Genomic DNA, 22,041 nt, shown 5'->3' with positions numbered 1-22,041 from the left:
GCCAAATCCAGAGGAATTTATCATGTGTATCTGATAGAATAGCTGTTAATTTTTCATTTACCATATCATTAATGCGGTTTTTCACTGCCTCAAAACCAAGTACTGGAGATTTCCAGGACCTTGCTATAGTTAATTTAGTTGCAGCAAAAAGGTGCAGAGCCAGTTGACGCTCCGGCCAAAGCAATACCTCAATCGGTTTGCAAAGGAGAGCCCCATAGGGGTCCCTTTTAGGACTGATCTGAAACAAGTTTAGAAGAAGAGTGTAGACTCCAACCCATAACCTGCATACCTTCGGACAAGACCGCCAAATATGTGCCATTGTGTCATACTGGGAACATCATCAGAAGCAAAGGGGGGAGTAGGTTGGAATAAAACGAGCCAGCCTGGCTGGTATATAATCTCATCTGTAAAGTATTTTATAGGTGTTCAAGTACGTTTCTGGAAACACTTTGATAATGTGGTAGTTATGATCTGCCAGTCTTCCGGGTCTAGAGATTTCCCCAGTTCTTTCTCCCACTGAAGACGATAGGGCCTCAACGGAGGCGTTTTAGATTGTTGAGGAATAAAGCAAGGATACGAGTGCTATACTTCATTAGTGGAGCAATACATCTGGTCAACCACTTTCAATCAGCTTTGTCTGCTATTGTGTCTCCTGTATTCTGGGCATTTTACATAGCCATGTACTTTCTCCAGAGCTTATAGCTGGGTACGTTCTTACTGTTCTCATGAATGTGACCTTAAAGACTCCATCAATGAAAGTTGCCGGGCTGATATTTCTTTTTTTTTTTATTTCAAATCTCTTTTTATTAAAATTTTTCCTCCATCACAATCACTTCATGAAACACACAAAAAAAAAACAAAAAAAAAAAAACACACACATACAATAACATATTACAAAAAGAAAAAAAAAAATTCTCTTTTTCCTCCTTTTCCCTCCCTTGCAGCCAAAACTAAATCAGTTACTAACATACTCCCCCTCTCATGAATCCTCCATACCAATTCTTCCTATGCTAAGCTATTCCTATAGTTAGTGAATTGTCTATTGACCTTTATATTTCCATCTGATCCCAAAATAAATGGCGTCAGCCCTGGTAGCACTAAACCCCTGTCATTCCTTTAACAATACATCATTTACCTGTATCTGCCATTCCTCATGTCAGAGTTATGGAGGATATCCATTTTATTGCTATCAGTTTTTGTGCTATAAATAGCATCCCATTAATGGGTATCCTAGTTACTGGAGTGTATAATTCTTTATCTAATTGGCCCAATAAGCATATTCTTGGATCTACCTGTACCTGTGTTTGATACGCTAGAGTATTTTGCCAATTCAGGAACAGTTTAGGGCTTTTCCAAAAGCATATGCATTAGGTTAACAGATGCTCTTGAACATCTCGGGCATTCCAACGTATGCTGCCTCCTCCATTAGTATAATTTAGGTGGTGTCCTATAAGCTCTATATATATTATATATAATTGGGTTAAGCATTGCTGTGGAGAGATGGATACGGACTATATATATGTTCCAGTATACACTGCCATGTTTCAACTGTCAATTTTCCAAGGTCTTTTTCCCCATCCCCTTCTGGCTAAACTGCTGTTTACCTTCTGTGATTGCTCAAACGGCCACAGAGAGTGGAATTAAGACCCCACTTAACCTGTATCTTTACAAGAAAATCCATAAGTGGCATATTTTGTATCTTAACTTTGTTATCTTTAAACTGACTCTGTTGTGCATAGCGCAGTTGTAGATATTGATAAAAGGTGTGGGAGGGCATTAAGTATTTTTCTGCAAATCTTGAAATGTTTTTAGTATATTATCTGTATGAAGCTGTGCAATATATTATTTCCCCTTTTCTCGCCATATTCCAAACCCTTTTAGTCTGCCCACTTCCTCGTAGTTTTTATTTCCCCATAGGGGAGAATAGACTGAAATATTACTATATTGCATAATACGTCTCATTCCCTGCCATATTTTAATGTCCAAATAGCTTAATTTCCAGGTGTAGGGTTCTGAACATATTGAATTTTTTTTTTTGTCATACTTCTACAGCCAAGAGAGTTTCCCATTCCCCGCTTGTCTTTTTAAATCTACTTATAGTCTGTATTAGTAACCCTCTTAGAAATGCCTTCATAGTGTCCCATACAAACTGTGGGGTTAATGAGTCTGCATTATCAATAAAAAAAAATAAAAATAAAAAAATCCGTAAGCAATTGTTGCATGGGTTTCCCCTGGCCTAATACCTGTAACCATGAGGCATTCATATGCCAGTAACTTTCAGTGTGTGGTTTCATTTTATTTATGGTCAGGAAAACTGGTGAATGTTCGGGTAAGGGGGATAGACTCTGTATATTTGATACTAAAAGAAGCGTTCGTTCTGTGCCTAGAGCCAAATCAATCCTAGATAAAGTACCACAAGTCAAAGAGCAACGAGTATAAGCATGTATTCCAGGATTGAGAAGGCACCACATATCACACAGACCTGTTTCCTGCAGGTGTCACACAAAGGGGGTTTCAAACTTTGGACCCGCCAGGTAGCGATCCATCCTAGCATCACAATTATTATTAAAATCCCCCCATTATCATTATTGAGATACCAGGATATTCAGCCAAAAATATACTAATCCTTTGCAATATCTCCGAATTATAGGGTGGCGGAACATACACTGATCCTATTATACATGCAGTGGTAAACAAGGAGCATACTAATAGGACATATCTACCCTGGAGATCAATGTCTGTCTGCAGGAGAATTGTATCCTTGTGGATATTAAAACATTGATACCTGTAGAAAATACTGAATGGTATTGAGTATAATACTTTGCATTTTGTAATAAAGAGATCTTTTGTAAAATGGGTTTCCTGCAGGCAGATTATCGATGAGTTATATTGCTCTATAATAGAAAAAAAAATGGCCCCTTTTTTTTTTAAACCGGGTCCTACAATCCTCTCACATACCAAGATATTAATGCAAGCTCATTGTCCATTATCCCTACCTATATGCACCAATGTGAAGGTATATAATACACATAGCTGTTCCATTTTACCTTCTCTAGAAGGATGTGCAACCATAAACAAAATCTTCAAGTATAAATGATAGCTCATCTTAGCCACGGCGTAGCCCATCACAAGATTCATATATGAAAGGCCAAAAAGGAGGGGAGAAAGAGCAATAAAAAACAAAAAAGGGGGGGGGGGGTTCTTTCTTCTATCTGTTCAGTCAGGCCTAACCGTCTGGAGCGCTGGGTCCGAACCCCTTTCCCCTTTATTGCAGCTCCATTGATGAGCCAGCCTCATGTCCATATATCTGGATCCTTGTTTTTTTGCCATCTGGCTTTCCATCTTCCTTGGATCCATTAGGTAAACCCACAATTTTTACTTTACTACTAGGGCTATGGGCTTTTTGTTTGCTGCTATTTTTAGCTTCAGATTATCCTACTGACTTACATTGTCATAGTTATATACCTTTTTTACTTTACATACCTTAAAAATCCCAGCTATCTATGTGGGATGGTATTCGTGTCCCATACTTCTGGTTGTCTCCCCTCCTCAGCTCCCGGGCCAGGCCCATTTTGATCGACCCCCGGGACATGGTTATGCATGGTTCCATTTGTGGCTGTATGTGAGTACTATTGTGACATGGCTGTTTACTTTATATCCATCCTTCCTCTTTTTACCCTCAAGGGTACACTAACCAGAACACGTAGTTATTTATATATTTTTCTTACAGAATATGGATGCATTTGGCTCCTGAGGAGTGGACAGAAGTCCATGAGCCTTCCTTTATGCATTCAACACACATCGATCGATTTTAGATGGTTTTACCTTTGTGTCTATTTTGTAATGGTTTACTTGAGTACATGGAGATTTAGGATGTACATTTTATTATGCCATGCTGTCATCTATGCTGTTGATTTATTATAATTTACTTGCCTATAATTTATTCATGTAATGCGGTTTTCTATGTCTTGTCGATCATTGGTCTCAATAAACATACAAATGTGAATTTGATTGGTCCCACCATGCACTCCTCACTCAAAGTCCCAATTCCTCCCTCTTTTATACAAATTCAAGGGATGGGGGCGTCAACTTTCCCTCACGTCCCAATTAAAGTCCCGAGTTCTTCTCCTCCCCATTTTCTCCCAGTGAGGCCTAATAGCCTCACGTTATTTCTTCGGAGCCCGTTTTCTAAATCATCTATGTAATTAGCATGTTGTTTTGACTGTAGTCCCACTGCTTTGAGGTCATGCTGCATAAAAGCCAGGGTATCGTCAACAATACTAACTATCCACCACAGCCGGTGTGCGCGCTCACACTTTCCAGATCTTGACGTATAATAGTAACTTCTTGACGCAAGTACTGAAACCCATTTGATAAACGCACTTCGTGTAGTGTTACATATCTGTACTGCTTGGAATACATCTTTTAGAGTTGACTCCCCCCCCCCCCCATACATTTTGTATAGTCTGACAGTTTTATTTCCTTTCTTCTTCACCTCCTCCTCCTCACTCCCCCTCTGTACATTTTAAACATCAATATACTGTACCTTTGCGTGTGTAGGCTCTGGGATCAACTCCTGAAAATCTTGCTTCTCCAATCTGCGCAGGTATGTGCTGTATTACCAAAGTTTCCTATTTCCTACAAAGCTTTGCAATTTCTCCCCTAAACCTTTGTCTTTTATCTGTATCCATTGTGAGGATCATTACCATCAGGGGCGCCCTGGGCCGGTGTTGTTCATTCTCCTCTATTGCATCTCAAACTTCAGTTTTATTCACACCAAAATCTTACATCTCAGGTATTTCAGGCTCCAGAGATGCCCTTACTACAAAGAATTCCGTACAGTGCAACACAGCTCAGCACTGTTCAGCATCATTCAGCACAGGAAAGTACAACACAGCATGGTCCAGCACTGTTCAGCACTGTCCATCACAGTTTAAACACAGTTTTGGCAGGGTTTAGCACAGTTCAACACAATTTAGCACCATTAAGCACGGCTTAGCACAGTTCAGCTCTGTTCAGAAGAAATCCACAGCAATACCTTAAGCCTCACAGACCGGAGACCAGAACACTCTCAGCACTTTTCAGAACGCTAATCCCTACTGGACTGGTCTGGAGTGAGCAATGCTCACACTTTTGAACGACCCGCTGTATTCCAGTTCTGATCAGTCGCTGGCGCGCTTCACGATCTAGTGTCTGAAGGCGACATGTCCACCACCTCGGTATCTCAGCCAGCCAAGCCAACCAATCCCAGGACACTCCGGAGAGGCAACGCAAGGTCACAGAGCACAGCCGGCCGGAGACAACACAATCAGTTCTGTTTACTCCGATGTCTCTGTATCTGTCCAGTCAGGTACAGCAAGCACGGAAACACACGTTGAAACACGCTGTAACACATTGTTCTGTCTCCTGTGATAAGCCTGCTCCTACACCACAACCAACAATCTCAGCTCAGGTAAGCCTGTCCACAGCTGATATCAAGCTAGAATTCAGCAGGGTCAGGAGCAAAGTCAGCTCACGTCTGCTCACATTGAAGCCCGGCCCAACCCCCAGGCTGATATTTCAAAGTACTAATGACTCAAAACATCAGTCTGATAGCTGCAACAAAATGTTTCTTACAGCTCCCCATCAGATTCAATAGAAACCGTCCAACATTCAGCCCGAGTGCACTGCAGCCGGTTCGACCGCCTTTTGTCGATGGGGCATGACCGAAAAAGGTCTGCTGACCGGCTCCTGATCCGCACCATTGGCTCAGAGCACTGACCAGTGTTCTAGCGGGGTGGTTGTCCCACTGACAGAACACAATAGAAAAGCACAAGAGATAGCTGTACTAATGTTGGATTGTTGGAGGTCGATCGATATTTGGCCATTTTTATGAAATCGGCATTGGCCAATTATTGTGCAAACCATGACAATTTGCGGGTAACACTGTACCTGGCCGCCTGCAGTACAGACCTGTGTCCTTGCTGCCCCCCCCCCCAAGCAGGCAGTAGCAGAGGAACATCATTCATTAGCATATCACAAGCCTCCGCAGGAGATCGTGGCCAACACTAGCTAAGCTCTTCTTCCTTCCCTGCTAAGGCGGAGCCTGCTGGCTGCTTCTATCTCATTTGATATGCGATTGGCCGGTCAGCTCATCAGCATGCACCTAGCCCTATCAGGTGCATGCAGATAGATACCAGCATGTATGGAGGGCAAGTCACAAAAATGGAGTGTGTTACTGTGCCCCCCCCCTGCAGACGTTATTTAATCTCCTTTTAAAGGGAAACCTGGCTGAGGCTGACATTGAGAAAATGGATGACCCTCCTCCACAGCCACCTCTCTGTGACCCTCCTCCTCCACAGCCGCCTCTCTACCCCCCTCCTCCACAGCCGTCTCTCTCTCTCTCCCCTCCTCCACAGCCCTCTCTCTCTCTCTCTCTCCCCTCCTCCACAGCCCTCTCTCTCTCTCTCTCTCTCTCTCCCCTCCTCCACAGCCCTCTCTCTCTCTCTCTCTCCCCTCCTCCACAGCCCTCTCTCTCTCTCTCTCCCCTCCTCCACAGCCCTCTCTCTCTCTCTCTCCCCTCCTCCACAGCCCTCTCTCTCTCTCTCTCCCCTCCTCCACAGCCCTCTCTCTCTCTCTCTCCCCTCCTCCACAGCCCTCTCTCTCTCTCTCTCCCCCCTCCTCCACAGCCCTCTCTCTCTCTCTCTCCCCCCTCCTCCACAGCCCTCTCTCTCTCTCTCTCCCCCCTCCTCCACAGCCCTCTCTCTCTCTCTCTCCCCCCTCCTCCACAGCCCTCTCTCTCTCTCTCTCCCCCCTCCTCCACAGCCCTCTCTCTCTCTCTCTCCCCCCTCCTCCACAGCCCTCTCTCTCTCTCTCTCCCCCCTCCTCCACAGCCCTCTCTCTCTCTCTCTCCCCCCTCCTCCACAGCCCTCTCTCTCTCTCTCTCCCCCCTCCTCCACAGCCCTCTCTCTCTCTCTCTCCCCCCTCCTCCACAGCCCTCTCTCTCTCTCTCTCCCCCCTCCTCCACAGCCCTCTCTCTCTCTCTCTCCCCCCTCCTCCACAGCCCTCTCTCTCTCTCTCCCCCCTCCTCCACAGCCCTCTCTCTCTCTCTCTCCCCCCTCCTCCACAGCCCTCTCTCTCTCTCTCTCCCCCCTCCTCCACAGCCCTCTCTCTCTCTCTCTCTCCCCTCCTCCACAGCCCTCTCTCTCTCTCTCTCTCCCCTCCTCCACAGCCCTCTCTCTCTCTCTCTCCCCTCCTCCACAGCCCTCTCTCTCTCTCTCTCCCCTCCTCCACAGCCCTCTCTCTCTCTCTCCCCTCCTCCACAGCCCTCTCTCTCTCTCTCCCCTCCTCCACAGCCCTCTCTCTCTCTCCCCTCCTCCACAGCCCTCTCTCTCTCCCCTCCTCCACAGCCCTCTCTCTCTCTCTCTCCCCTCCTCCACAGCCCTCTCTCCCCTCCTCCACAGCCCTCTCTCCCCTCCTCCACAGCCCTCTCTCCCCTCCTCCACAGCCCTCTCAGCCCTCTCTCCCCTCCTCCACACGGCCGCCCCTCTCTCTACCCCCCTCCTCCACATGGCCACCCCTCTCTCTCTCTACCCCCCTCCTCCACAGGGCCGCCCCTCTCTCTCTACCCCCCTCCTCCACACGGCCGCCCCTCTCTCTCTACCCCCCTCCTCCACACGGCCGCCCCTCTCTCTCTACCCCCCTCCTCCACACGGCCGCCCCTCTCTCTCTACCCCCCTCCTCCACACGGCCGCCCCTCTCTCTCTACCCCCCTCCTCCACACGGCCGCCCCTCTCTCTCTACCCCCCTCCTCCACACGGCCGCCCCTCTCTCTCTACCCCCCTCCTCCACACGGCCGCCCCTCTCTCTCTACCCCCCTCCTCCACACGGCCGCCCCTCTCTAACCCCCCTCCTCCACACGGCCGCCCCTCTCTAACCCCCCTCCTCCACACGGCCGCCCCTCTCTAACCCCCCTCCTCCACACGGCCGCCCCTCTCTCTCTACCCCCCTCCTCCACACGGCCGCCCCTCTCTCTCTCTACCCCCTCCTCCACACGGCCGCCTCTCTCTAACCCCCCTCCTCCACACGGCCGCCTCTCTCTACCCCCCCTCCACACGGCCGCCTCTCTCTCTCTACCCCCCCCCTCCACACGGCCGCCTCTCTCTACCCCCCCTCCACACGGCCGCCTCTCTCTCTCTACCCCCCCCCTCCACACGGCCGCCTCTCTCTCTCTACCCCCCCCTCCACACGGCCGCCTCTCTCTCTCTACCCCCCCCTCCACACGGCCGCCTCTCTCTCTCTACCCCCCCCTCCACACGGCCGCCTCTCTCTCTCTACCCCCCCCTCCACACGGCCGCCTCTCTCTCTCTACCCCCCCCTCCACACGGCCGCCTCTCTCTCTCTACCCCCCCCTCCACACGGCCGCCTCTCTCTCTCTACCCCCCCCTCCACACGGCCGCCTCTCTCTCTCTACCCCCCCCTCCACACGGCCGCCTCTCTCTCTCTACCCCCCCCTCCACACGGCCGCCTCTCTCTCTCTACCCCCCCCTCCACACGGCCGCCTCTCTCTCTCTACCCCCCCCTCCACACGGCCGCCTCTCTCTCTCTACCCCCCCCTCCACACGGCCGCCTCTCTCTCTCTACCCCCCCCTCCACACGGCCGCCTCTCTCTCTCTACCCCCCCCTCCACACGGCCGCCTCTCTCTCTCTACCCCCCCCTCCACACGGCCGCCTCTCTCTCTCTACCCCCCCCTCCACACGGCCGCCTCTCTCTCTCTACCCCCCCCTCCACACGGCCGCCTCTCTCTCTCTACCCCCCCCTCCACACGGCCGCCTCTCTCTCTCTACCCCCCCCTCCACACGGCCGCCTCTCTCTCTCTACCCCCCCCTCCACACGGCCGCCTCTCTCTCTCTACCCCCCCCTCCACACGGCCGCCTCTCTCTCTCTACCCCCCCCTCCACACGGCCGCCCCTCTCTCTCTACCCCCCCCTCCACACGGCCGCCCCTCTCTCTCTACCCCCCCTCCACACGGCCGCCTCTCTCTCTCTACCCCCCCCTCCACACGGCCGCCTCTCTCTCTCTACCCCCCCCTCCACACGGCCGCCTCTCTCTCTCTACCCCCCCCTCCACACGGCCGCCTCTCTCTCTCTACCCCCCCCTCCACACGGCCGCCTCTCTCTCTCTACCCCCCCCTCCACACGGCCGCCTCTCTCTCTCTACCCCCCCCTCCACACGGCCGCCTCTCTCTCTCTACCCCCCCTCCACACGGCCGCCTCTCTCTCTACCCCCCCTCCACACGGCCGCCTCTCTCTCTACCCCCCCTCCACACGGCCGCCTCTCTCTCTACCCCCCCTCCACACGGCCGCCTCTCTCTCTACCCCCCCTCCACACGGCCGCCTCTCTCTCTACCCCCCCTCCACACGGCCGCCTCTCTCTCTACCCCCCCTCCACACGGCCGCCTCTCTCCCTACCCCCCCTCCACACGGCCGCCTCTCTCCCTACCCCCCCTCCACACGGCCGCCTCTCTCTCTACCCCCCCTCCACACGGCCGCCTCTATCTCTACCCCCCCTCCACACGGCCGCCTCTCTCTCTACCCTCCCCCTCCACACGGCCGCCTCTCTCTCTACCCTCCCCCTCCACACGGCCGCCTCTCTCTCTACCCTCCCCCTCCACACGGCCGCCTCTCTCTCTACCCTCCCCCTCCACACGGCCGCCTCTCTCTCTACCCTCCCCCTCCACACGGCCGCCTCTCTCTCTACCCTCCCCCTCCACACGGCCGCCTCTCTCTCTACCCTCCCCCTCCACACGGCCACCTCTCTCTCTACCCTCCCCCTCCACACGGCCACCTCTCTCTCTCTCTCTCTCTCTCTCTCTCTCTACCCCCCCCCTCCTCCACAGCCGCCTCTCTCTACCCCCATTTTAACATTTTGTTAATTTAAGCAATTTTCTGTATCCCTTCATTATTAAACTAAACTGTTAGATTTAATGAAATGAAGGAAAAAAAAAAAACACATTGAAGTATTTTTTAGAAAAAAATATAATAAAAAGTTATTATATTATATTAGAAGTTGTACTTATTTTTCGTAAAGTTATCCAAAGGATTAATTAGCTAATCACAAAAAGAACACATTAGATTAAGTAAAATGAAAAAAATAATAGTTATAGTCGATGACTAATCGAAAAAATAATCGATTAGTCGACAGACAAAATAATCGTTAGTTGCAGCTCTAAGTTAAACCCTCCTATTCTTTACAGCCAAGGAAGATGATTCTGTTTCATCTGTAACTGCAATGGTGCTGCACATGTGACCAGTTTTGGCAATAGCCATTTGATGGTTTGACAGTTTGGTTGAGCACCAAGTAAATGTGAGTTTTGAAACCAGTAAATCGATGGGTTTAGTTCCGCTTGATTTACTGCTAAGGCTCTGGGCTTCAGCAAAATGGCCGCCTCCAGCAAGTAGAAACAGGAGCAATGCTGGAGGCAATTTACAGCACACACTAATTTTGGCAGCATAACTATTAAGGCAAGAAGTGTCTGGATCTTCCATAGGAGCTCCCCATTACATTGGAAACTTTCCTCAATAAGATTCTACTAGGCTAAACATTTTGGCGGAGTACAAAAAAATTTAAGTAAGGCCAGTTCTCATATAGGATAGGCTCTACTAGCAAGTAGACTGGGATAAGCTTAGCTGGTTTGGGCAATTTAAAGGGACCCTATGGTGGATAATCTTGGTGTGAGCAAACTCAGGCACAAAAGCATATGTCAGTAGGGTAGGAAAAGGACAGCTTTCCCCTCAGTGGCTCTCACAGACCCCTGCCTGCCCCGCACTCACTATGGGGACAAATGCAGTGTGGGATGGGGCATCATATGGTAAGCTGCACTGTGATCCCCATCTGTGCCTTAGTGCACAGATGCAGACCAATTATCTCCCTGAAAATGAGACAGGCACAGTGCTGAGGAGGTACTAAGCAGGGTAGGTGAGATGCGAGGACGTTTTTTTTTGGGGGGGGGGTTGACAAGGGCTGTGAAGGGAGATGTGTGCAGAGGTGGGGGATGGAGGCGCCAAGGAGGGGTAGAAGAGAGAAGTGGACAGCCTGTGAAAGAAGGACTGAACCCTGCACCCCTAAAACTTTGCACCCCATAAACTCTGCACATATAACTGCCCCTTTAAGATTCTCCCACTGTTAGTGCAATTTGGCCACACCCACCGTTTAATACAGTTCTGCGGTGGGGGGGATACATTTATATTGTCTTACCAATAGAATCACCCCTTTGAGGGCAACCATAATGCTGATGCGGCCCACAATGAAAACCGGAGCTAGACTTACCGGTAACTATTTCCAGTAGTCTTCCAGGACAGCCTTTGAGAAATGGAGCTCTTCCCATCGCCACAGGAAACGCGCTGCCATTCAGTTCAAAAGGCGGTCCCTTAGGCCCATGGTCAGTCATTACCAAGAACCAAACTTAAAGGGTGGGATTGTGCTTTCCTAGAAGACTACTGGAAATAAAGTTAACGTTAAGTCTAACTCCGGTTTTCCCTAGTCTCTTCCAGGATAGCCCTTGAGAGGATCTCGGGGGGAGGTTTACGACAGCTTGGAGGACTTTCTTCACAAAAGCCTGGTCCTGACTAGACAATAGGTCTAGTCGTTATGCCTTGTAAAGGTGGTAAAGCTTGACTATGTGGCTGCTTTGCAGATGTGCTACGGGGTGGCACCAGCCTTTTCCGCCAAGGACGCCAAGAGTGCGCAGAACTGTAGAGTATGTCTTAATACCCCCAGGAGGTTCTTTATCTAGTATTCTATACCCCTCCATAATAGCCAACTTGATCCATCTAAGTAGAGTGACTTTTTGACCCGTACGTATCCCGGAGAACAGGACAAAAAGTGAATCCGCATTCCTAAAGGTCTTGGTTGCTTCTAAATACCCTAGAATACATCTTCTCACATCTAGGAAGTGAAATTGCTTTTCTTTGTCATTTGAGGCATTTTGACAGAACGTAGGTAGGACAATGTCCTGTGACTTATTAAATTTAGATGCCACTTTTGGCAGGAACCCAGGATCCGTCCTTAGGATGACTATCATCCAAGATCTGGAGGAAGGGCTCTCTGATGGAAAGAGCTTGCATTTCACACACCCTACAGGTGTCAGGGCTGGCTTAGCCCTTCCTTCTCTGGGCTGGCCACTCAGCTGTCGGCTAATTGCCAGCTCTCTTCTCTCTCCACAGTTACCAGCTGTTCCAGATGATGCTCGTCTAACCTGCCTACTTAAAGCCTTCCAGCTCACTTCACCTCTGCCTTCGTGTTGGTCACATCACAAGAAACCATCTCCTGCGGTTTGTTTCAAGACTGGCTTGCTGACATCCCTCCTGGCTCCTTATCCTGCTTGCAGTTGCTCTACTTGGATCCCTGACCTGTGGCCTGACTGACTACCCAATCTGATTACTGGACTCTGGCTATGCTTGACTACGCTTTTTCTATTTACCTTTTTATTTTTATTAATTAAAATTAAAAGTGTGATTTGATTGTACTTCTGTCTCAGTCGGATTCATGGTTTCTGACAACAGGCTGAAGTGATCACCACTAGGAGTACTGTCTTAAGAATGAGCAGCCTTAGAGAGGCCTCTGGGATTGGTTCGAACGGTGCCCCCAGAAAGGCCCCGAGGACAACCGATAGGTCCCAAGTTTGGGTCTTATGGATCTGGACTGGTTTGTGTTTTGCAACTGCTTTACAGAATCTTGCTATAAGTGGATCTTCCTGTAAGCATTTTTCTAGGTATACACTCACGGCAGCGACCTGTACTTTAATTGTACTTAATGACAACCCCTGATCTATCCCTTCTTGGGAAAAAAAAAAAAACACACAAACTCTAGGATACTCGTTGTGCCCTTACTTTTCTCCCTTCTAATATCTAACCAGGCATTAAACTTTTTCCAGATTTCGCCATAGCTAGCTTGGGTGACTGGCTTTCGACTCTGAAGTTCGTATAACCCGCTCCGATTGTCCCTTGTTCCACAGGATTTCTTCCTCTTTCGCTAAAACCCTCGGAATCAAATGGGAGGGGTTCAAATGCGTAAGTCAGGCTAAAGACCCAGGGGTCATGCAGGCGTCCACTGGCCAGGGGGTAGATGGGCCACATCAAAAATAAATATTTGGAACTTATGCATTTTTCTTGGTTGCGAACAGATCCACCTCTGGCTTCCCCCAGTAAGCCACTATGTGGTTAAATACTTCTGGAGGCAGAGACCACTCTTGATTCGAAACTTGTTGTAGACTCAAGAAGTCTGCAGAATCATTCTGCTCTGCCTTCAAATGTACCGCAGAGATGGATTTGAGGTTGTTTTCTGCCCAGTGAAAAATGTACTTGGCTGCCAACATCAGCCGGGGACTCTTGATACCCGTTTGTTAATATACGCTACAGCTGTTGTATTGTCGGAACGGACCTGAAGGTGGTGACCCCGGACCAATTCCTGAAAGACTAGTAAAGCTCTGAAAATAGCGGTCGGCTCTTTCCAGTTGGAGGAGAACTCTTTCTCCTCTGGGAGTCCACTTGCCTTGAGCCAAGCGCGAGTTGAGATCGACGCCCCAACCTCAACTGCTGGCATCTGTGGTCAGTATGGATGTGATGGGTAGTATCTAACGTACCCCCACAGAGATCGCTTTACTCTGGTGGGAATCGTTATGTACTCTTCTAGGTCTTTGTCTTTTAGTTCTTCCAACAGAAACCTCGGTGGGCTTCTTTGGTGGAAGCAGGCTCATTGTATGGCTGGTATTGATTCTGTCATAAGGCCTAACGCTGACATCACTTCTCTTACTGTGCAGCTGCGGCTGGATTGAAGGTAAGACATCCTCAGTTTCAGGCTGGATATCTTCTGATCTCTGGATTGAATGTTGTAGCCCAAAAAGAGAATGGTTTGTGCTGGGTTTGGTTTGGATTTTTCTTGACTTATTGTCCACCCCAAACATTGTAGGTTGAGTTATCTCCAAATCCTGATAAAGCTGAGTGGGCAATGAAGAGTAGATCGTTCAAACACGGTACGATCGAGATGGACTGGAGTCTCAAAGGGACTAGGGCTTCGGCCAGAACTTTGGTGAAAATTCACGGTGACAACCATAGTTCGAAGGGAAGTGCTCTGCACTAGAAGTGATAAATTATTTTGTTTTCCATTTGAATTGCCAAAGGAATTTCTGACATTCCCTCTTTATTGGAATATGTAGGCATCTTTTAGCTCCAAAGTTGACATAAAAAAATAAAAAAAAACTTCTTTCTGCAGAAGATTTTTTATCGGATGGATAAGTTCAGGGGCGGGAGATTCATAATTACTCTGAACTTTCCAGATGGCTTCTTTATCACAAACGCGTGCGAATAGAAACCATCCCCCTGTTCCTGAACTGGAACTGGCACCAATACATCTTGATCCACTATCTTCCCGATGAGTAAGGGTAAGGCCCTGGCTTTCCTCGAGTCTCTTGGTAGTTTTGTAACAAGAAACTTGGAGGGTGGATCTTTGTGAAATTCCAGGGCATAACCCCTCCCAATAATGTTTAACACAAATTCGTTTGTGGTTAATACCTCCGTTGTGGGAGAAACCCCTTTAGTCTGCCTCCCACCGGAAGCCTAAAGTCACTGGGGCTAGGGGTTCTGACTGAGACAGTTAAAAAGTATACCTCCTTTGCCTTTATCAATGCTTCTTTGGTCTGAATTCCTTATCTGTCTTTGGGGGTTCTTTTAAAAGGAAGACATTTTTTTTTTTTATGGGGAAAGTCTTCTTTTTATCCTTTGTCTTTTCCAAGGTGGTGTCCGAAGAGCAGTTCTCCAGTAAAAGGGACACTGCACAAGCGCATCTTGGAAGCCGTGCCCCCCCCCCCCCCAGTCTGTTCTCCTGTCCATTGGGTCCTTTAAGTGCCCCATATCCTCAAAGGCTAAGTCAGACTGCTTTGATACTTTAGACAGTGGTGCGTCTAGTTTGGGATTTGTATTCCAAACGGCTTCTGGATTCTCATCAAAAGGAAACCTCAGAGTCTGAGTCAGAAGATTCAGGCACAACTAAAGCAGAGCTATGCTCCTTGATTCGTTGGGGCTCCCCTGAGCTGGGTGTTGTAGGACCTGGCAAAGCGAGAATTGCAGCTACATTACCGATAGATGTAGATGTGTTCACATCTGAAATTAACTCTCTAAAAAGGGTATTTAAAACAGGGGTTGACAAATTTGCTTTGAATTTAGGAGCCAGTTAAAAAAGTTAGGAGCCAGTTTTTTTTTCAGCTCCCGGGGTAAGGCCATTCATTTTCACCCCCTATCCCCAACTCACAATGGAGCACCCAGTCAATAACTCCATTGAAACGCTGTTACATCAGGGTTATGGGCTGACCAGAAAGAGTAAGGCTGGCAACAGATGGAACTGGCTGGCACTGGCAGGTGGCACTGGTTGCCACTGGCAGGCATGTGGAACTGCCAGATGGCACCGGCAGGTGACACTGGTTGGAACTGGCAGGTGGCACTGGTTTGGAAGTGGCAGGTGGCACTGGTTTGGAAGTGGCACTAGTTGTCACTGGCAGATGGCACGTGTTGGCAGGCGGCACTGGTTGGCGGTGGCACTAGTTGGCACTGATTGGCGGTGGCAGGTGGCACTGATTGGTGGTGGCAGGTGGCACTGGTAGGTGGTGGCAGGTGGCACTGGTAGGCGGTGGCATTGATTGGCGGTGGCAGGTGGCACTGATTGGCGGGGGGCAGAGGTCACTGGCAGGTGGCACTGACTGGTGGGGGCACTGGCAGGTGGCACTGATTGGCGGTGGCACTGGGTGGTGGTTGCAGGTGGTATTTATTGGCGGTGGCACTGGCTGGCACTAGCAGGTGGCACTGATTTGTGGTGGCAGGTGGCACTGACACTGGCAGGTGGCACTGATTGGTGGTGGCATTGATTGGCGGTGGCAGGTGGCACTGATTGGTGGTGGCACTGGCAGGTGGCACTGGTTGGTGGTGGCAGGTGGCACTGGTTGGCGGTGGCACCGATTGGCGGTGGCACTGATTGGCAGTGACACTGATTGGCGGTGGCAGGTGGCACTGATTGGCAGTGACACTCGGCACTGGCAGGTGGCACTGACTGACGGTGGCACCGATTGGCAGTGGCAGGTGGCACTGATAGGTAGTGGCAGGTGGTATTGATTGGCAGTGGCACAGGTTGGCACTAGCAGGTGGCACTGATTGGCGGTGGCAGGTGGCACTGATTGGCGGTGGCAGGTGGCACTGATTGGCGGTGGCACTGGTTGGCGGTGGCAGGTGGCACTGATTGGCGGTGGCAGGTGGCACTGATTGGCGGTGGCAGGTGGCACTGATTGGCACTAGCAGGTGGCACTGGCAGGTTTCACAAGGAGCACTCGGTTACTGAAATGTAACAGAGGAGCTGTCAGAATTGCGCTTAATGTCGGAATGGGTGGGACCCAGCCGGGGTGTGAAACTGACAAGTAACAGAGGCGGATATGTCAGATTTCAGCCTGATGTCAGGGGGGGGGCGGGACCCGGCCGGGTGGGTGGGGCACGGCCGGGTGGGCGGGACTCAGCAGCTATCAAACACCAACGATTGGGCTACTTAAGAAAAGGGGCGGGCCACATACACGTAGCGGCCCGCCCAGATCCCATTGGCTGGTGTTTGATAGCTGCTGGGTCCCGCCCACCCCGGCCTGGTCCCGCCCACTACGACATCAGGCTGAAATCTGACAGATCCTCCTCTCTCCGTTGCTTGTCAGTTTCACACACTTAGCGCGGCGCCGCTCAGTGTGGAGAAGGGAGGAGGATGGCAGTCAGTGTTCATGTGCTGCATGTCTGGGGCATTGATAGTGAGTGGGCTGGTGGCAGCTTAGGCGCCAGGTTGCGATTTCTGGTCGCATTGGCGACCTGGGGTTTGTCGAGCACTGATTTAAAAGTTGATGTCATCTCATCCTTAAAAAAAAAAAAAAAAAAAAGGAGTTGAGGAACTTAGCCAGGGGGGAGTCTGCTTCTAATTTAAGCAGGTTTGCAAAACACTACCTGCACAAGGCTCTATTAGAGCTTGAAGATAGCTTGTTCCCACAATTTGGGCACTTTTTGCAGCCAGACTTGTTCTACCTGGGTGTCTTCTTTGTCTGTAACACAGAAGAAAAAAAAAGGGTAAGGGGTGTTAGCTACCAAGCTACCCCCCTTACACCCATGCTACGCACCACCAATGCTGTAGATTTACGGGATAGTGAGGGGTCCACCGCCATGGGGTTCCCTAATCCAGACCTACAACCACCACCACATACAGTGAATAGTATAGTATGGGGCCTGCCCAGTACCCTACACGTGCTTGGCTGGTGCCTTCTTCCGCCGGAGTGTCCTGGGGATTCACCTCCATGGTCCCCCCTCTACTCCGGATCCCACCGTTAGTCCAGTTTAGCTGGATGCTGGTCGGTCGTTTTCTAGGCCCAGCCCAGCCTTCCCCTCCTCCTTGCACCCTGGAGACCCAAAAGTCTCGGCATTTCCACTGGAAATGACGCAAACAGCATCTCCGGCCCCACCGCGACTGAACAGCCCGGAGATTATATGGACATTTCATGCAACTTCACCCATTCACCTGCGCTGCAGTCACACCCTGGGAGAACCTGCATCACCCTGCCACTGGCCCTCACCAGGCACTGGAGAGGGGGGGGGGGGGAGAGGGGGGGGGGGGGGGGGCGGGCGATGGGTCTGCTGGACAGTACCCGGGCCACAATATTAAATGTTAAGGACCTTACTGGAGCACCGACGGATAGGATCCAGTGCCCCTGTATGGTCTCCTCTCCCTTCAGGCAGCCCCTGGAAGCGCAAGTCCTTCCTTTCCCGGTCCCTCAGCAACATGTTCCTCCGATGGAGGAAACACAAATGACTGACCATTGGCCTGAGGGACCACCTTTTGAACTGAATGGCAACGTGTTTCCTGTGGTGATGGGAGAAGCTCCATCTCTCAAGGGCTGTCCTAGAAGATGACTGGGGAAATTGAGTTTGCACTTGTTCTATCTCGGTTTAATAATCGGGCGTGCGCTTGTTCCATCTCTGTATAACATAGGGAGTGCGCTTGTTATAATATAGGGAGTGCGCTTGTTATAATATAGGGAGTGCGCTTGTTATAATATAGGGAGTGCGCTTGTTATAATATAGGGAGTGCGCTTGTTATAATATAGGGAGTGCGCTTGTTATAATATAGGGAGTGCGCTTGTTATAATATAGGGAGTGCGCTTGTTATAATATAGGGAGTGCGCTTGTTATAATATAGGGAGTGCGCTTGTTATAATATAGGGAGTGCGCTTGTTATAATATAGGGAGTGCGCTTGTTATAATATAGGGAGTGCGCTTGTTATAATATAGGGAGTGCGCTTGTTATAATATAGGGAGTGCGCTTGTTATAATATAGGGAGTGCGCTTGTTATAATATAGGGAGTGAGCTTGTTATAATATAGGGAGTGAGCTTGTTATAATATAGGGAGTGAGCTTGTTATAATATAGGGAGTGAGCTTGTTATAATATAGGGAGTGCGCTTGTTATAATATAGGGAGTGAGCTTGTTATAATATAGGGAGTGAGCTTGTTATAATATAGGGAGTGAGCTTGTTATAATATAGGGAGTGAGCTTGTTATAATATAGGGAGTGAGCTTGTTATAATATAGGGAGTGAGCTTGTTATAATATAGGGAGTGAGCTTGTTATAATATAGGGAGTGAGCTTGTTATAATATAGGGAGTGAGCTTGTTCTGTCTCTGTATAACATAGGGAGTGAGCTTGTTCTGTCTCTGTATAACATAGGGAGTGAGCTTGTTCTGTCTCTGTATAACATAGGGAGTGAGCTTGTTCTGTCTCTGTATAACATAGGGAGTGAGCTTGTTCTGTCTCTGTATAACATAGGGAGTGAGCTTGTTCTGTCTCTGTATAACATAGGGAGTGAGCTTGTTCTGTCTCTGTATAACATAGGGAGTGAGCTTGTTCTGTCTCTGTATAACATAGGGAGTGAGCTTGTTCTGTCTCTGTATAACATAGGGAGCGTGCTTGTTCTGTCTCTGTATAACATAGGGAGCGTGCTTGTTATAATCTAGGGTGTGCACTTGTTATATCTCTGTTCCAGCACTGTGCAGCAATCTCACCCTGCCATGTTCTAATAGAAGTGAAGGGTCTCTGTCTCACCCTGTGGCCCTCTTGCCGTCCATGCTGACCTGTAGAAGCAGAGCTCTCCTCTCCTCTCCTCTCCCCTCCCCTCCTGCAGACACATCAGCCATTCCCTTCCGGCTTCCGATGTGGTGTACACAGCTCCATCCAAACACTTCTCTGAAATAATAATACACACATCTTGCTCTCCTTATTCATAGACAGACCCATGAGCCGTTCACACACAGTACCTGAGAAATCTCTCTTCCTTCTTCTCGCACACTCCTAGGTTTGCTTACAACGTTACTATAAGCGCCCTCCCTGAAACCAAGCCTCGCTTTCATGTACCCATAATGCTCGGGGTTCCCACTTCCTTCCTGTTGCCATGCAACCACGGCTAACATGAAGAGAGATCAGTGCCAATGAAATGTAATTCAATCAACTTTATTTAAGGCAAATCCAAACTGACATAGTGATAAACCCTTGCTTTAAGAATGAGCTATTTGTGTAAATCATTTATTTTCACGAATAATTCTCTTTTTTAATGCTCCTTTTGTACATTTATGTTTAACTGCTGACATTTATTTTTGAAGCATGATGTGCATAATCTCTCCCTAATGCTTGACAGTGAGACTGCATTTCTATGGCTTGAATAAAGTGCATAAATTTGCGCTTAGGTCTTGTTTACAGAGACATACTACAATGTACACCCATGAAAGGGCTGTGTTTACTTGCACAGGCATGGCTGCACAATGCACATTAGAGTTGCCAACTCATCCTTTAACCACCTCAGTACAGTGCAGTTACACCCCCTTCCTGACCAGACCAATTTTCAGCTTTCAGCGCTCTCACACTTTGAATGACAATTACTCAGTCATCCAACACAGTATCCATATGAAACTTGCGTCCTTTTTTCCACACAAATAGAGCTTTCTTTTAGTGGTATTTAATCACTAGTGGGTTTTTTTATTTTTTGTGCTATAAATAAAATAAAACGTAAATTTTGTGAAAAAAATGCCTTTTTCTTCGTTTCTGTCATAAATTTTTGCTAATTAGTAATTTTTCTTCATAAATTTTGGCCAAAATTTATACTGCTACATATCTTTGGTAAAAATAACCCACATTAGTATATATTATTTGGTCTTTGTGAAAGTTATAGAGTCTACAATCTATGGTGCCAATCACTGAAAATTCATCACTTCTGATCAGGCCTTCAGTACATCAGGTGTATCTCATTTCTTGAGACTCTAACTAGTCAGGAAAGTACAAATACCCCCCAAATGACCCCTTTTTACAAAGTAGACATCCCAAGGTATTAAGTAAGTAGCATGGTGAGTTTTTTTAAGTTGTCATTTTTTCCCACAATTCTTTGCAAAATGAAGATTTTTTATTTTTTTTTATTTTTTTTTACTAAATTGTCATATTATCAGGTTATTTCTCACACACAGCATATGTATACAACAAATTACCCCCCAAAATACATTCTGCTACTCTTCCCGAGTATGGCGATACCACATGTGTGAGACTTTTACACAGCCTGGCCACATACAGAGCACCAACATCGATGTAGTACCTTCAGACGTTCTACGAGCAAAAATGACGCATCTCATTTCTCAACCACCTATTACACTTTTGAAGGCCCTGGAGTACCAGGACAATGGAATTTCCCATAAAATCACCCCATTTTGGAAAGCTAACACCCCAACGTATAATCTGTGAGGCATAATGAGTCTTTTGAATGGTTAATTTTTTTCCAGAAGTTTTTGGAATATGTGGAAAAAAATTAAAACGCATTTTTTTTTACACAAAATTGTCAATTTATAAGATATTTCTAACACATAGCATGTATATAGCAAAAATTACACCCCAAAATACATTCTGCTACTCTTCCCGAGTACGGCGATACCACGTGTGTGAGACTTTTACACAGCCTGGCCACATACAGAGCACTAACATTGATGTAGTACCTTCAGACGTTCTATGAGCAAAAATTACGCATCTCATTTCTCAACCACCTATTACACTTTTGAAGGCCCTGGAGTACCAGCACAATGGAATTTCCCATAAAATTACCCCATTTTGGAAAGCAAACACCCCAACGTATAATCTGTGAGGCATAATGAGTCTTTTGAACGGTTCATTTTTTTCCAGAAGTTTTTGGAATATGTGGAAAAAAATTAAAACGCATTTTTTTTTTACACAAAATTGTCAATTTATAAGATATTTCTAACACATAACATGTATATAGCAAAAATTACACCCCAAAATACATTCTGCTACTCCTCCCGAGTATGGCGATACCACATGTGTAGGACTTTTACACAGCCTGGCCACATAGATGGGCCAAACATTGAAGTAGTACGTTCAGGCGTTCTAGGAGCATAAATGACACATCTTATTTCATTCCTACCCATCACACTTTTGAAGGTCCTGGACCACCAGGACAGTGAAATTACCCACAAAATGACCCCATTTTGGAAAGTAAACACCCCAACGTATATTCTATGAGACATAGGCTGCAAATAGGTACTCGGGTACTCTGATGGGCTGGAGATAGGTACTCGGGTACTCAGGTGGACTGTGACAGGTACTCGGGTACTCAGATGGACTGGAACAGGTACTCGGGTACTCTGATTGCCTGGTGACAGGTACTCGGGTACTCTGATGGCCTGGTGACAGGTACTCGAGTACTCTGACGGCCTGGTGACAGGTACTCGGGTACTCTGATGGCCTGATGACAGGTACTCGGGTACTCTGATGGCCTGGTGACAGGTACTCGGGTACTCTGATGGCCTGGTGACAGGTACTCGGGTACTCTGATGGCCTGGTGACAGGTACTCGGGTACTCTGATGGCCTGGTGACAGGTACTCGGGTACTCTGATGGCCTGGTGACAGGTACTCGGGTACTCTGATGGCCTGGTGACAGGTACTCGG

General features: G+C 48.5%; 1 protein-coding gene across 4 annotated transcripts in view; it reads right to left on the bottom strand.

Moving 5' to 3' along the window:
- The window catches only part of CUNH19orf25 (chromosome unknown C19orf25 homolog), a 29,271-nt gene extending 9,791 nt beyond the window's left edge, over positions 1-19,480 (bottom strand). Inside the window, exons 1-2 of one of the 4 annotated variants that reach the window (XM_077488883.1) lie at positions 19,358-19,470; positions 17,002-17,096 (exon numbers count right to left, since the gene is read on the bottom strand). The gene's annotated coding sequence lies outside the window, so the exon portion shown is untranslated. Of the gene's footprint in view, positions 1-17,001; positions 17,097-19,105; positions 19,279-19,357 lie in introns of those variants that run through there. The other 3 variants (XM_077488882.1, XM_077488885.1, XM_077488884.1) reach the window with 3 other exon arrangements.
- Positions 19,481-22,041: the final 2,561 nt, after the last annotated feature.

The sequence above is a fragment of the Lithobates pipiens genome, unplaced genomic scaffold (genome assembly GCF_037356315.1).
Source record: "Lithobates pipiens isolate NorthernLeopardFrog02 unplaced genomic scaffold, aLitPip1_a1.2 Scaffold_18, whole genome shotgun sequence".
NCBI classification, from domain to species: domain Eukaryota; kingdom Metazoa; phylum Chordata; class Amphibia; order Anura; family Ranidae; genus Lithobates; species Lithobates pipiens.
Note: the sequence above shows the minus strand (reverse complement) of the source record. Positions and strands in the feature narration are given on the sequence as shown.